The sequence below is a fragment of the Camellia sinensis genome, chromosome 10, assembly GCF_055761805.1.
Source record: "Camellia sinensis isolate YWXY chromosome 10, ASM5576180v1, whole genome shotgun sequence".
In the NCBI taxonomy this organism is placed as follows: Eukaryota; Viridiplantae; Streptophyta; class Magnoliopsida; order Ericales; family Theaceae; genus Camellia; species Camellia sinensis.
The window spans coordinates 161,115,145-161,132,500 of record NC_138970.1 but is presented as its reverse complement, the minus strand read 5'-3'; the positions used below and the strand labels follow the sequence as shown (position 1 = coordinate 161,132,500).

Here is a 17,356-nt window from a genome sequence, read left to right as displayed (position 1 = left end):
AGAGATAGAGTTATATAGGCGAAGTCGTAGGTTGGTCGTTGGTGAGAAACAGAAGGAAACAACAATGATTCATCCCACTAAAAACATCACCACTAATAGCACTAATGCATTAAAAAAGTAAAAGAAAAAAAAAAATACAACTTCAAGACCAAAACATCACATCATTAATGACGGGACCCACTGCCACCTAATTAGTGGGAACACTAATTAGTGCTCCAAAACATTTTTCCAGAAGGAAAAATGTTGACAACTCCGTAGCTCTTGATGTCATGTTTTGACATGTATTTTCTTTGAACAGTGATTTAGACCTGTACCCCTCAAATTTCTACCCCCAACAATGATAGAGATGATTAATTTTGGAGCTCTAAAAAGACCACTAATGATATGACACTCAATAAAAAAAGAAAAAAAATACAACACCAAGGTCAAAACATCAAATCATTCATGGTGGGGCCCACTGCCACATCATTAGTGATAGCACTAATTAGTGCTCTCACTCATTTTCCTTTCTACCCCCACACGTGCTTGGGTGGAAAAAAAAAAAAAAAAGTGACCAATCAAAAAAGAAAAGGGGTCAAAAAAGTAAGGGAAAAGGGATCTTAAACATTTTTTATTTTCTTTTCTCTTTTTGTCTTTTTTTTTATCAAAAATGTCTAAGACTCCTTTTTTTTCTCACCCCCTTTAACCCCTCTCTCTTTCTCTCTCATTGGTTGGATTTTTTTTTTGTTTTTCTTATCCTTCGATCACTACCTACCACGTGTGTGTGTGGAGATGGTGGGATGGTGATTGGAGGGGTGTCCATCACTCGTCGTTTTTTATATTTTATTTATCATATCAGAAAACTCTGACTACTGATCACTTCTAAAAGAGATGGGGTCCGACTATGGTACCCAAAAGTGGTATTTGGGTACCATACATGAAAATAATTTTGAACCATTAGATTTGAATCTTTAAATCTTAGCCATTCAAAATCAAAATAAATTAGTTTAAAAAAAAAAAAAAAACATCTGGTATTGTCCTGCTCATCTTGTACTCTATTCTCTCTCTACTGTGTTATTTCTTCTTCTCTCTCTCTATTGTGTTAGGACCCTTGTTTACTCTCTTCTTCTCTCTCTCTACTGTGTGTTAGGGTGTCTACAAACCCTTCTCTCTCACACCCCGTCGCCTCTCGCCGCCTCGATACCGTTGTTCTACCACCACCGGCGCAACCTCGACATTGATTCTCGCCACTCATCGCCTGAAGATCCTTGACAATACAAAAAGCTCTATTAATGGCTTCCTTTGATAGGAGAAAGAAGAAAATGGTTTGCTTTTTAAACTTTTTTTTTCCTTTTGATTTTCACACTCAGTTCACAGTGGAGATGCAAACTTCTTTTTATTTAGTTTCATATTTGCCTAGAGTAGTATAATGAGGAGCGAATATGCATATCAAAAAATAAAAATAAAAATAAAAACAAAAAAATAATTGCACGATCCACAGAGAGAAAGAGAGATAGAATGGGCATTTTGTATTTGAAGGCTCCACAAAACAACCTGCCAAAGAGATAGAATAGGCATTTTGTATTTGTAGGCTCCACAAAATTATCTGCCTTGTTTCTTGGGTAAGATTTGGAAATATCAACTTCAATCATGTGGAAAGTGTTTTTTTTTTTTTTTTTTTTTGTATTTTTTGTATTTTTTGATTTTTTTCTTTTTTAAAATCATCTAGAAAGTGAAAGTGTTTTCTTTTTTTTTTTTTGGTTCCAGACTATAGACAAAAGTAGATGGGTAAATTGGTTTTAGTTTTTTTGGGTTTCTCTAGTCTCTAAACCTGTTTTCTTGTCATTGATTTTTTTGGTTCAAAATCAAAGGAAAAAGTAGATAGATAGTTGGCTGCTTTTTGGGGGGGGGGGAGGGGAATTTCTCTGCTTTATAAATTTTATTTTTTTTTTGATTTTTTTGTTCGACAAAAGTAGATGGTTTTAGCCCCTTCAAAATTGTAGATTTAGCCCCTTCAAATACTCTTGTCAAACATGAAGCATCCTCCACATCTTACTACTAATAAACCAATAATCATGATTTTTTTTTCAATTTTTTAAATATTTCGCATGGCCTCTTAGAATTTTTTTTTTCTTCCAATTTTTTGTTTGTTTTAAACTAGTCTAACCAACTTAGTTTAATTACTAAAATAATATATAATATATTTATTATTATATAAAATTTTCAGAATTATTGAATCAAATTGAACCGAACCAAACCGAACCGATTTTTATGATTCAGTTTTGATTTAGTATTTAATTACGATTTCAATTTTTCTGAAATTGTAGAAACCGGTTTAGTTATTAATTTATTCCAAATTTGAACTAATTTGATGTGTGAACACTCTGAAGCAAAGTGGGTTTTTTTTTCTTCTTCTGATTTTTAGAAAATCTTGGATAGGTAAAAATCATATATATATATATATATATATTTTAAAATTTATATATGGTATTTTTTTTGGATTTTTAGTGTATGGTTGGAGGTGGAATTTTTTCCCTTAATCCCCAAATCTTTCTAGAATACTAGATATATGATTGTCTCATATGCTTTGGAGTTTGTTTGTGTGTGGATATGAATTTTGTGTTGTCTCATATGCTTTATTACTTTTTTTTTTTTTTTTTTTTTTTTTTTTGAGTAGATGGTCCATGGTGGTCCCATTTGTGTTGTTTATGTTTTTTTTTTTCTTTATCATTTATGCACTTGTTTGTTTTCGGAATGGAGACATGAATTGTTGACAAATTGTCTCATTGGTGGGTAATGGAGACTTTGACACTTTTTGTTAGATAATAAATAGTTGAGTTTTTCTTATTAATTTCTCGTGGTTATGAATTTTTTGTATTGTCTCATGGTTCATTGTTTATATTTTTAAAAGTAACATAGTCTATGGTGGTCCCATTTGTGTTTTTTTTTTTTTTTTGTTGGGTCTTATTTCTTTTCTTTTTTTTTTTTTTTTTTTGAAGTGAGATAGTCCATGGTGGTCACATATGTATTACTAGTTTGCTTTGGAGATTGTCTATATGTGGCTATGAATTTTTTGTGTGGTCTCATATGCTTTATTGGTTTTATTTTTCAAATTAAGATAGTTCATGTGGTCCCATTTGTGATTTTTTGTTCTGTTACTATTTTTTTTTTATTTTAAAGCAAGATAGCCCATGATGGCCCCATTTCTATTTCTATTTTTGTTTATAGAAGAATAGAGGGATATGTAGGCTTGATTAATTGTCCTACTAGTGAGTAATTGGGACTGGGTGCTTTTGCTAGACTTGGGTGAGTAATCTGAAAAGTATATATACACAATATTTATAGAATGAAATGAAAGAACACTATAAAAAATTAATGATATTAATAGTATGGTTTAATTGTAATGTTTTAATGTAGGATTAAATTTTCATGGTATGTTTTGGAATTTAAATTTTCATTGTATGCCAGATGTGTGGTATCTACCTACATATTTTTGTGTTGTCTCATATGCTTTGTTACTTATTTTTTTAAAGTAAGATAGTTCATGGTGGTCCCATTTGTATTTTTTATGTTCTTTCTTTCTTTCTTTTTCTTTATCATTTATGCACTTTGTTTGTTTTTGGAATTGAGGAACTTGAATGGTTGACAAATTGTCCCATTGGTGGGTAATGGGGACTTTGACACTTTTTGCTAGACAATAAATGGTTGAGTTTTTTTTATTAATTTCTCATAGTTATGAATTTTTTGTATTATCTCATTCTTTGTTGTTTATATTTTTAAAAGTAAGATAGTCTATTAAACTTGATGTATTAGTCATTTAAACAACACTTACTACTTAATAAAACTCTACTTATTATTTTATCAGACTTAACTCATTTAAACCAAACTTACTACTCAATGAGACTGTACTTACTACTTTATCAGAATCACACTTACTACTCAATGAGACTCTACTTATTACTTTATCAAACTTGACTTATCAGCAATTTAAACCACACTTATTATTCAATGAGACTGTACTTATTATTTCATCAGACTTGACTTACCACTCATTTAAACCATACCTACTACTCAATACTTGACTTACCACTCATTTAAACTATACTTACTACTCAATAAGTCTGTACTTACTTCTTTATCAGACTTGACTTACCACTCATTTGAATTACACTTACTACTCAATGAAACTATCCTTACTACTTTATCAGACTTGACTTACTACTCATTTAAGCCACACTTACTACTCAATAAGATTATACTTATTACTTTATCAAACTTGACTCATCACTCATTTAAACAATACTTACTCAATGAGACTCTACTTACTGCTTTATTATATTTGACTTATCACTCATTTAAACAATACTTACTCAATGAGACTCTACTTACTACTTCTTTTTTGTTATTGTGTTTAGCTAACCATGACAACTCGGACAGCATTGAACTCAGTTTATGAGTTAATACAATTGCTTCAACCATTACAAAAAGAAGCTATCAAATCAATTGGCTTTGGAGGTTTATTAGAGCTTAAATGCACGAGATTGCCACGACAACTCTGTGAATGGTTGTTTGGTTGTTTTGATCATACATCTCGGTGTTTATTTGTTCATGGTAAAAGAATAATTATAACACCATTTGATGTAAGCCACATATTAGGACTTCCTTGTGAGGGATCAATTATAAACGTAAATGGGGACCACACTGATATTGAAGAGTTGTCGAACAAGTATGGTGTTAAGAAGTGTTGTTCTATTTCATTGAGGTCTTTAAGGAATGAGTTGTCTAATATGAAAGTAGACGGGGATGATTTTAAGGGAAGATTTGTATTGTACATTCTAGGTTCTCTTTTGTGCCCTACATCGGAGTTGTCAATAAATCGTTGTTTTCTCCATTCCTTGAAAGATATGTCTTCTTTACATAAGTTAAATTGGTCAAAACTCGTCTTAGACTTTTTAGTCGATGGTGTGCAAAAGTACAAGGACAAAGGAGAAGGAAAGGGACAACGAGGAATTCGAGGTTGCTTGTTTTTTCTGATGGTATGTTTTTAAATCATGGTAAACAAATGATTGTCTATTTAGTGCATTCTTGAACTTACTAATCATTACATAACCATATCATGTAGTTATTCTACATTGAGCATGTGACACCTGCTGTGGATTTTGTTAGTCTATGTGCAAGTAGACAAGCACCTCGTTTAGTATATTGGACAGATGAGGTGATTAAAAAGAGAATTTCCATGGTAGAAAAACTTCAATACCAAAACAACAATAAGGTAATCTTATGTGTGATATAATTTAATTTGTATGCGTGTTTTAATTAAAGAATTCGTTTAACATGTTTGTTATTATTTTCTTAATAGGTTGGTTTTATTGTTGAAGATACACTACAAAAAATTCGCTTTTTTGCGACGGTAAAATACCGTCGCCAATACCAAAGAAGCCGTCTCAAATGCTTTTTTGCCACAGTAAATAGCTTTTAGCGACAGTACTGGGGGGTCGCAAAAAAAGGGGTAGCTAAAGGTCTTTAGTGACGGTAAACGCCGTCGCAAAAGTATTGGCAACGGCAAAAATGCCTTTTAGCGACGGAAAAATACTGTCGCAATTAATGTGTAAAAATCTGAAGTTTTTGAGACGGCACTAAATACCGTCGCTAATATGGTTATTTACGATGGGAAAATACCGTCGCAAAAGGGTTTATTTGAGACGGTAAAAATACCGTCGCTACAAATGGTTATTTGCGACGGTTTTAATACCGTTGTTAATACTGTTATTTGCGACAAAAAAGTGTGACGTCTCTAAAAATATTATTTGCGACGGTAAAAGTACCGTCGCTAAAGGCCTTTTTGTTCATATTGCCAATATCATTGGCGACGGCTACGCTACCATCGCAAAAAACCTGGTTCTAACAAAAAATGCAGTTTTAAAATTATTAAAAATATGCAAATTACCTGTATTAAATAAAAATAACTAAAAAAAATCGATAACTATATAATAATATAAAAATTCCTGTATATAAATAAAATTTCATCCATAATTAAAGTATTCTTCCATTCATAACAACACATCATCAAAATTATCCAACCACATAATTTTGCATAATCCATACATAATGTTGTTCACAAATCTAAATAATGTAAATCAAAAATAAAAGTTTTCTTCATAAACAAAAGTCCGTCGCAATCTTCACACGGCTGCATTCCACAAGAAGCAAACTGCTACTCAGGAAATATCTGAAAATAAAAAATAAAAATAATTAGTGACAATATAATTATGTACTAATATTTTAATTACAAAAAAACATAAAAAATTAATTACTATATAATTACAAAGATAGTTAAGTAAATAATTTTGGCTAGATAGAAATCCGACCCTAACTCCAAAACCAGAAACCCCATTCGAGTCTCGTCTTCTCCCACAAGTCTCTCGTGCCTAGGCGATCATGTGTGCCAAGTTTCGTGCTAAACCGACCCCTTTTGATGATTTTGGAGCGTCAACACCTCGAATTCAAGTTTCTTAAGGAACTAGTTTGCCTAGACCGAAATACAGCTCTAACTCCCAAACCGGAAAATCGATTAGAGTCCCGTCTTCTCCCACAAGTCTCTCGTGCCTAGGCGGTCGTGTGTGGCAAGTTCCGTGCCAATCCGACCCCGTTTGGTGATTTTGGAACGTTAACACTTCGAATTCAAGTTTCTTAAGGAATTAGTTTGCCTAGAGTGAAATCCGTCTCTAATTCCTAATCCGGACACCCGATTGGAGTCCCGTCTTCACCCACAAGTCTCTCGTGCCTAGGCGGTTGTGTGTGCCAAGTTTCGTGCCAATCCGACCCCATTTGGTGATTTTGGGGTATCAACACCTCGAATTTAAGTTTCTTAAAGAACTAGTTTGCGTAAACCGAAATATGGCTCTAATTCCTAATCCGGGAACCCAATTGGAGTCCCGTCTTCTCCCACAAGTCTCTCGTGGCTAGGCGGTCGTGTGTGCCAAGTTTCGTGCCAATCCGACCCCATTTGGTGATTTTGGGGTGTCAACACCTCGAATTTAAGTTTCTTAAAGAACTAGTTTGCCTAAATCGAAATATGGCTCTAACTCCCAAACCGGGAAACCGATTGGAGTCCCGTCTTCTCCCACAAGTCTCTCGTGCCTAGGTGGTCGTGTGTGCCAAGTTTCGTGCCAATCTGACCCCATTTGGTGATTTGGGGGTGTCAACACCTCGAATTTAAGTTTCTTAAAGAACTAGTTTGCCTAAACCGAAATATGGCTCTAATTCCTAATCCGGGAACCCAATTGGAGTCCCATCTTCTCCCACAAGTCTCTCGTGGCTAGGCGGTCGTGTGTGCCAAGTTTCGTGCCAATCCAACCCCATTTGGTGATTTTGAGGTGTCAACACCTCGAATTTAAGTTTCTTAAGGAACTAGTTTGTCTAAACCGAAATATGGCTCTAACTCCCAAACCGGGAAACCGATTGGAGTCCCGTCTTCTCCCACAAGTCTCTCGTGGCTAGGCGGTCGTGTGTGCCAAGTTTCGTGCCAATTTGACCCCATTTGGTGATTTTGGGGTGTCAACACCTCGAATTTAAGTTTCTTAAGGAACTAGTTTGCCTAAACCGAAATATGGCTCTAACTCCCAAACCGGGAACCCGATTCGAGTCCCGTCTTCTCCCACAAGTCTCTTGTGCCTAGGCGGTCGTGTGTGCCAAGTTCCGTGCTAAACCGACTCCTTTTGGTGATTTTGGGACGTTAACACCTCAAATTTAAGTTTCTTAAAGAACTAGTTTGCCTAAACCGAAATATGGCTCTAACTCCCAAACCGGGAACCCAATTCGAGTCCCGTCTTCTCCCACAAGTCTCTTGTGCCTAGGCGGTCGTGTGTGCCAAGTTCCGTGCTAAACTGACCCCTTTTGGTGATTTTGGGACGTTAACACCTCGAATTCTAGTTTCTTAAAGAACTAGTTTGCCTAGAGTGAAATTCGTCTCTAACTCCCAAACCGGAAACCCGATTGGAGTTCCGTTTTCTCCTTCAAGTCTCTCGTGCCTAGGCGGTCGTGTGTGCCAAGTTCCGTGCTAAACCGACCCCTTTTGGTGATTTTGGGACGTTAACACCTCGAATTTAAGTTTCTTAAAGAACTAGTTTGCCTAAACCGAAATATGGCTCTAACTCCAAAATCGAGAACCCGATTCGAGTCCCGTCTTCTCCTACAAGTCTCTTGTGCCTAAGCGGTTGTGTGTGCCAAGTTCCATGCTAAACCGACCCCTTTTTGGTGATTTTGGGACGTTAACACCTCGAATTCTAGTTTCTTAAAGAACTAGTTTGCCTAGAGTGAAATTCGTCTCTAACTCCCAAACCGGAAACCCGATTGGAGTTCCGTTTTATCCCTCAAGTTTCTCATGCCTAGGCGGTCATGTGTGCCAAGTTCCGTGCTAAACCGACCCCTTTTGGTGATTTTGGGACGTTAACACTTCGAATTCATTTTAGCTTAGAATGTAAAGTTACATTTTATACCTGATCTTCTGGTGGTGGTGTATATGGATTTTCGTCTTCTGCAGATTTCCTAAATGCCCGGTGGCCACTCGATGCATCAGGAGCCTATGATAGTCAACGCATAATGTGTTAATCTTTTATACATAATGTTATGTGACAAATTAACTATCAAATAATTTAATTTATATCGAACCTGTCTGTTAGGATCCACACTTGCCCCCTGTGACACAAAGGCCATCATCTCAGCTCTCAGCTGTTGTAAATGTGTAGAGAACTCTGCTCTCATCTCCTCCCTCAGCTCCTCCCTCAACTCATCCCTTAGCTCCGCACGAACCTGCTGGGTGATCTGAACAATAGTCGATGGCTGGGGTGCTGACTGTGATGGCCCTGCACCATCTTTATACACTGCTCTCCGAGGCACAGTTCTCCCGTATGTACGACAATATCCATGATTGTCATGACCTATCAACTCATGGAAAATGGCATTCCTAGCCTCCAAAGTCCGACAATCCTCAGGTAGCATAGAGAGTTGGCCATTAAACTCATCCTGTATTGAATAAGAGATACAAGTATATGCCAAATTAAGATAGTTAACACAAAAAATAAAAAATAAACTTTAAATACAATCAAAGGTCTTTGGAAACTACCAAGGTCTGGATAACCTCTGGGTCATCTGCTCGACGTGTCATAAGCCAAACATTCATCTTATCAGTAGACTCCCCCTTATTGGTCATCTATATTTTTTTAGAAATATGAAAATTAGAATCCAAATAATTTGTAAATATACAATGTTTATTTGTATACAAAAATAAAACAGTAAAATATAAACCTCGTGCCGTATCTGAGCGAAAGTAGTACGCCCTGTGGTATGAGCTATGCCGTGAGCTCGCCGATTTTAGCATTCCTAGTTGCAATTTTCTATAATAAATTCAACAAATGTAAGTATATAAATATGATTTGTATGTTTACATATCATACATATAACTTATTTGTATAACTCAGCATCGGAAGTACGCCAATACTCCACAAGTTCTTCCCACTGGCTTGGCACAATGTGCAAAGGAACATTATCCTTCAGATTAGGATCTTCACTTCTAGGCTTGAAATACTTACACTTAATCTTATTCTTGTGATCCTTCCATATGCTGTTACAGTTTTTCATGCAGATTGGCTTGTACTCCTCTGGACATATATTCAAATTGTCCTATAAAACACAATTTCAAGGTTTAAATAATAATAACACAATTTTGGAATTTAAATTTTTGGACAAAAATATACTTTTACCTTCACATCCTTCCAGATAGCATCAAGAATATCATCAGGCACAGTGTTCCAGTCAAGAAAAGTAAGAGGAACAATGTTACCATTTCGCACAATAATGCCAAGTTGAGTAGTTAACTTAGACACGTTATCCCCTATTGGACAGTAATTTTCATCAAATTGTAGGTCCAATTTGGTACCGGTACCCCACTCCCTAATGCCCTTGGCACATCCTCTACCACGCCTACTCGAGGTTGCTGAAGAACTAACATGACCTGTGAGATACAATAAGAATAAACAATATGCAATGATAATAAACAATATGCAAATTTAAATAATGTCAATACAAATCAATTTCTTATACCTGAGTGAGGCTGTGAAGAAGTCGAAGGATCCGAAAAATACAATGAAAATAAACAAGTTATATGTAATGAGAACAAATAAATATATATTTAAATAATTTTCATACAAATCAAAGCAAATTTATATACCTGCGGATGGCTCATAAGCCGATGACTCTAGTCGGGATGATAGCTGCTGCGGTGCCACTGATGGTGGACGCACCGATGGTAAGCCTAGAGGCTGAGTAGCTGATAGCTGGTGTGGTGCCACTGATGGGGGTCGATGCGGTGGCACTAATGGCCCCTCTGATGGTGCTCGCTGTGATAGCTGAGTAGATGATAGCTGCTGTGGTGCCACTAATGGTGGTCGATGCGGTGGCACTAATGGTGCTCGCTGTGATGCCTCCTCTAATGGTGGCACTAATGGCCCTTCTGATGGTGGTCGATGTGATGCCTCCTCTGATGGTGGTGACGCTGATGTCCTCTTACATACCACGTCGGACATCATGCGCCGAGGATGATCAGGTTTCCTCTTCCTTCCCATAATAATCTACAAGCAATATAACATTGATTAGAAACATAGATAATGGTTTGTCATCAACTATAATATGACATTAATTGAACTAATACAATTCCAAAGACAAAGTAAATTAAGAAACTGATGATTAACTACAACCTTGGCCTTAAGTGAATTACTGATGTTGATTAAATATCAACCTATTTGAACATCAACTGTTTCCCCTTCTGCGGCTTCCCTCACCCAACCAACTTCTTCATCACGAAGCATTATATTTTCTTCCAATTGTTGGCTCATATATGGCTTAATTTGTGGATCAGTCGAACTCATATCAAATAAACCTCTTTGAGACATCTTCACCGCCACTTGCCAGTCTGGTTGTAACGGGTCTGCAACATACCAAACTTGCTCTGCTTGGGATGCCAAGATGAAAGGTTCATTAGTAATTCTATCATCTCGATACAACAAATGATTGAAGTTGACTAACGTGAAATTGAAGACATCTTGTATCTTCCCGTGAATGTTGTCAATCCAATCACACTTAAACAACACATGCTTCTTCTCATTGGAATACCGAATCTCAACAATATCTGTCAATTGTCCATAATAGTACACAGACCCCACACGAGGATTCTTGTCTTTCCGACTAGCATAACTTATAGTATCTGCCTTCAAAGCTACACCACAATTTTGTGTGGCTCGACGGTCATCCATGGCCTTTACTCGATAACGAAACCCATTCATTATATACCCGTTGAACCTCCTTGCCAGGTTATGAGGACCATTTGCCAATACAGTAATCTCTTCAGAAAATGTGACATCACTAGTCCTTCGCAAAGTTTGAACCTTTTTTAAATAATAAAAATTGTAAAATTTAAAATATAGTTCGACTTAGGTAAATAGAATCTGTAGATTTAAATACATACATGTTCCTTGAACCAAATGTGAAAAGTTTCAAAATGTTCACGCCGAAGCTGATGATCGTCAACACGAGGCATTTTGACCTTAAGTTCTTCAAGGTGTTTGCTGTGTAAATTGAATTTTTATCAAAAAACAAAATTTGGTTCAAAATTCAATGGAACATAATAAAATATTAAGTGAGTGACATAACTTACTTTATGAATGGTTGAACCGCGGCTGTATTGAATAAGACATACCGATGAGTTTGTACCCAAGAAGTGTTATCAAGATAAAAGCTTGTGATTTCACCAACAGCACGACCTAGATTATCATCACCACTGTAGTTCCTCGTGGGTCGATTAGATTTAGTTTCCACATCATTGAGATATTGTGCACAAAAATTCATGCATTCTTCCATAAGATATCCTTTAGCAATTGAACCTTCTGGACGAGCTCTATTACGCACATATTGCTTCAAAGTAAGAAGATACCTCTCAATTGGATATATCCATCGAAACTGAATCGCTCCACCCAATAATGCTTCGTCAACTAGATGTATAGGCAAGTGCTCCATTATATCAAAAAAAGTAGGAGGAAATATTTTCTCTAGATGACAAAGTGTTACGGCGATACGATCTGGAATATATTGCAAATCTGTCGCACGATTGACTTTGGAACACAATTGTCTAAAGAAATTGCTCAATTCAATCAAAGGTTCAATTACATTCTTCGGTAACGATCTTCGAATGGCTAATGGAATTAGTTGTTGCATCAGAATATGACTATCGTGGCTCTTAAGACCCCCAATACTTCTATCATGTAAGCGCACACGACGCGATATATTGGATGAATACCCGTCGGGAACTCTAACTTCCTTCAATACTTTCAAGAAAAAATCTTTCTCATCCTTGGTCATCGTGAATTGTGCCGGTGGTAAATAAGCTTTATTCGACCCTCTTAATTGCAAATGTAGGGGTTTTCTAATATTCATTTCTTGTAAATCACGTCGAGCATTAACACCATCCTTCGATTTTCCTGCAACCCCTAATATTGTCCACAACACATTATCACAAACATTCTTCTCTATATGCATCACATCAAGGTTGTGTCTAATTAGATTGTGCTCCCAATATGGCAGTTCATAGAAGATACTCTTTTTCTTCCAGCTATGGGTGCGATGTCCAACTTTCTCTTTCTCTACTTGTCTCCTATGCCTCTCCTTAAGGTCATCCCTCTTGTATTGGGTTAAAATACCCTCATATTCTAATTGTAGCAGCATCTCAGTTCCAGACAACAATTTTGGTTTGAATCTGACTTCCCGACTACCATCAAATGATACTTTATCCTTTCGGAATTTATGGCCATTAGGTAAAAATCTGCGATGACCCAAGTATGATTGTTTCCTACTATGCTTCAACCAACACGATGTAGTTTCTCTATTGCAATAAGGACATGCATATTCGCCTTTAGTACTCCATCCTGACAAGTTTGCATATGCAGGAAAATCACTAATTGTCCACAGTAAAGCTGCATGCATTTGAAACATTTGATTTGTTGATGCATCAAATGTGGAGACACCGTCATTCCATAGTTCTTTCAACTCCTCAATCAACGGTTGCATATACACATCAATCTTGTCACCAGGTCCTTTCGGGCCGTCAATAAGCACAGATAAAATTAGAAATGGTTGTTTCATGCACATCCATGACGGCAAGTTGTATGGAATGAGTACAACAGGCCAAGTGCTATGAACTATGTTCATCGTCCTGAATGGGTTAAAACCATCAGATGCTAAGCCAAGCCTTACACTTCAGCAATCATTACTAAAGTCAATATTCCGACGATCAAAATCTTTCCATGCAAGGGAGTCTGCAGGATGCCTAAAGACACCGTCATTAGTTCGTTCCTCTGCATGCCATCTCATTAACTTAGCCGTCTTGGATGATATAAACAGCCTCTGCAACCTTGGCTTTAAAAGAAAATACCTCATTTGTTTTGCAGCTATTTGTTTGCCACCGTTGTGAGGACCATTTGAACCACCATCACCATTTGATTTCCATCTTGAACTGTTGCATATGACACATTTATCAAGATTTGCGTCCTCGTTTCGAAACAACATGCAACTGTTGGGACATGCATCCCATGTCTCATATGTGAAGCCCAAATCTATTGTGACCTTTTGAGCTTTATAATATGAGTCCGGGAGTTTCACACCCAACGGGAACGCCTCATTCAATAACTCAAGCAATATGTCAACAGACTTGTCTGTCCATTGATTAAGCACCTTCAAATGTAGAAGCCGAACAATGAATGACAAAGAAGTGAACTTCTGACAACCCGGATACAATTCACTTTGTGCATCTTGAAGAAGTTTGAAATAGTTTACAGTCTCTGCATTTAGACCGAGCTGGGGTTCAGATGCATGGGGATCAGTGCTCTGTGCTTCATTACCGTCAACACTTGTACCGACATGTGGATTTCCCACATCCCCTTGTATCATTCCAACCATATCGTCGCTAATGTCTAAATTAGCCAATGTTTCATTCTCTCGATTAGCATGCAGAGATACGTAAGATTCCCCATGATTAATCCAATGTTTGTACTTTTTAAAAAAACCATTCAAAATCAGATGCTTCCGTACACCCTCTCGCACAAGATGGTATCGATTCTCACATTTTCTACACGGACAACTAATCATCGAACCTTCAACCCTATTGGTGTAGGCAAACACAAGGAATTGATCAATCCCATTAATGTATTCCCTCGACATCCTATTTGGCAAATCAATCCAACTCTTATCCATCATCTGTACTTCCCTTATATGTGTTTCCCACTATTAATTTGGTTCAGGCAAACTTACTGGGAGATATACATCTCACATACAAAACAAATATGTCCTAGAAAAAAATATAATTACAACAAATGTAAGAGTCATAATGAGATGTAAGGGTAAAAATATAATTACAAGACATAATATCACATATTAATTATTGTAAGAGAAGAGGGGATTGGTGGGCTTCAAATCCCGATTAGTGAGGAAACAACCAAGGGCATGCGCTATTGGGCCAAATGCTATCCTCATTGGGGGCTTGTTGCCAGAGTTATTACAGGTATCCCCCAATACTTGGTTCAAAAAAATCCAAGCATCATTTTAGTAAGATGAAGGATCTTAACTTCTCCCCCTTTGATCTTCACCAAACATAAAAAGAGTATATATATATATATAGGGGGAGGGAAGGGGATAAAAGATTATATTCCTCCTACTAGCAAGGATTCCCTCGATGGCTCATTGGGTGGCTTATACTTTCCTCAAGGACCAACTTCCCCTTGATTGGGTTTCTGTTCCCCCACAACAATTTTGGTTGGTAGTTGTTAGCTTTTGTTTTGACTTTGGTTGTAATTTCTCTGTTAAAAAAACAAAAAAGAAAAAAGAGGAAACTCGTGTTGTTCAAACCTAAGGAATTTCGAGATTCCCATGTCGATTTGTTTCAGTTTCCACCAAGGCTGAATTGAAAAGGATATTAGTTCCATGCATTAATAATATCCAACATTAAAATGTCCTATAATATATCATTTATAATTGAGCCATAGAATACATTGACAAAAATAGAAGTAATTGATATGCTTACTGTTTGCATGCATAATGCTCCAGAACAAAATCATTCCAGCCACCAACATTTTTTGCAAAATCATTTACAAGCATGTTAACCATATATCATTCTCTATTGGCATTTGGCACAATCTTTTCAATCATATTGCAAACATAGCCTTTCTATAGCACTCAGGAATCATGAAATCATGAGACGTGGGCAGAATATTGTCACAATATAGTCATTAAGTACAAATCAGTCACCAATTATTCAATTTCTGATTTTCAAAATAAAACCAGAGAAAAACAAATAACAGTAAAATTTGACAAATTAAAGCAAATAAATGATGTACCACAAAACAAGTTTGGAAATATAAGACCATCAGCTTTATTAAACCAACTGAAATTAAAAGGTCAGCAAAAAAAAAAAAAAAAACTAAAAAGTCAAATTAAATACATTTGAAAAATTTGAGATTGATTGAGAACTACAGACGGGATATAAATCGAGAAGGTGGTGTCATCAAAATATTCAAGCTTGAATATCTTAGGAACTTGAGATGCAAGTAAAAATGAGAAGATCATCTCATAAATAATGAGAGTTACAAAGTCCAACTTTCTGGGACATTCTAAGAAAACTATAACAAAAACTAAAATCAAGTAAACAAGACCAAAAACCCAAAAAGGTACTGAATAGATACATAAGGAACAATAAAACTTGAAAGTGTAAAAATTTGCCAAATCTAACAAAGAAAATGAAGAAAGAAAATTTAAGAATGAAAGGAAAGAAAAATAAAAACAAAAGGGATAAACAAAGGAAACATATAGAAGATACAATATTAGATTTAGGTGATGATTTAAGCTTTGATGATATTATCTGACAACAATTATGAACTGCACATTTTAGTTCGTTGTAGAAATAAAAGAGCTCTGATTCAAGTGGAACATTAAAGCTAGGTCAGGAATACAGGCTTACAATGAAAGCAGCAAGTGCAAAAAATTAAAATCCTATTAGGGCTTACTATTGAGAGCCATTATATTATACATTATTTTTGCCTCAGCCCTAGATTTAGTATTGCAGTGTATACTGTTGTCATATTGTAGGTTCTCTTCATGTAGGTTGTTGATTGGATATCCATGTTCACTTCCTTGTCAGTTCTTTTTTTTTTTTTTTTTTTTAAAAAAAAAGAATTTGTGATGCAAATGTACAAGCACATTAATTAAGTTGATAATATCAAATTATAATTAAGCTTCAAAAACACTCACAGGTAAAACTTTAACAGCGTATTTCGTAATATTTGGATCAGCAACCCTTCCTTGACTAGGTGCCTGCACCAGAAAAAAAATACAAATTCAATGATTGGTGGTTAAAAGCTGCAAGAAAACAGAATTGACATGGATCTGAACAAAAATAATTCACAGTTGCATAAATACTTTGGCAGTACAAGTCTGAAAGAAGAAGAGAACACAATATTCAGATTAAGTCTAGTAGGCCTCAAGAGAAATGAAGCCTTTATAGTTTGTTTTCCACAAGGCACAAATCAATCATCTAAACTGAAATTATAACATAAATTGGAGCTCTGCCGGAGGTAGAAAAACATAAAAAGAACATAGGACTATTATATGCTTGCAATGATACATATACATTCATAATACTACCAAACCACACCCCCTGCAACTGCATTGCTGGGGAAAGAGGGGTGTTGTTGCATTCAGAAGAGAGAAATTAATAAAGCAATACATAAACCATTCATTTAAAAGAATTTGAAAAAATATATAAAAAAAATGATTCATTTTAAAGACGTGTAAAACAAGTACTAAGACTTCATTTCAATGGTTCTCATTCTTTTAAAATAAATACAAGGAGCAGTGGCATAGTTTGCATCTGAATAAGAGATCCTAGGTTATATCTTCCTCAATTGATCACAGTCCCCTTATCCTTTCAGCATAAAAAGAGGGAAAAATTACAAATGTAAGGAATTGTAAATATTTTTTTATCAAGAAAACACAATAACAAAGAAAACCATTTACAGTTACGCCAGGGACAGGAAGACAACCAAATTCTAGCAATCTATACAATATAGAAGAAACGCTTTCACCAATTCCAATAATTTGAAGCGAAGTTAGACATGAAGATTTCACCATGTATAGCAGCAACAAGACCTGAAAAAACAATATAAAAATAATATATAGTCAAACCTACTTGCTCTGGGCTATGAAATATTTCAACAAATGGATACTCCTTCCTCTGTCGTGTTATGCAACAAACACATTGTCAAGGCCGTAGGTCTAATAT

General features: G+C 35.9%; 1 protein-coding gene and 1 long non-coding RNA gene across 5 annotated transcripts in view; both read right to left on the bottom strand.

The window, feature by feature from the left end:
• Positions 1-17,356, bottom strand: part of LOC114282620 (protein PHYLLO, chloroplastic-like) — a 330,809-nt gene that overhangs the window by 166,812 nt on the left and 146,641 nt on the right. The window lies entirely within an intron of this gene.
• LOC145801408 (uncharacterized) lies at positions 11,286-11,932 on the bottom strand. Its single transcript, XR_014342829.1, has 3 exons — positions 11,690-11,932; positions 11,501-11,600; positions 11,286-11,420 (listed from the first exon to the last, which is right to left on the bottom strand). It is a non-coding gene; the product is annotated as an uncharacterized LOC145801408 (long non-coding RNA).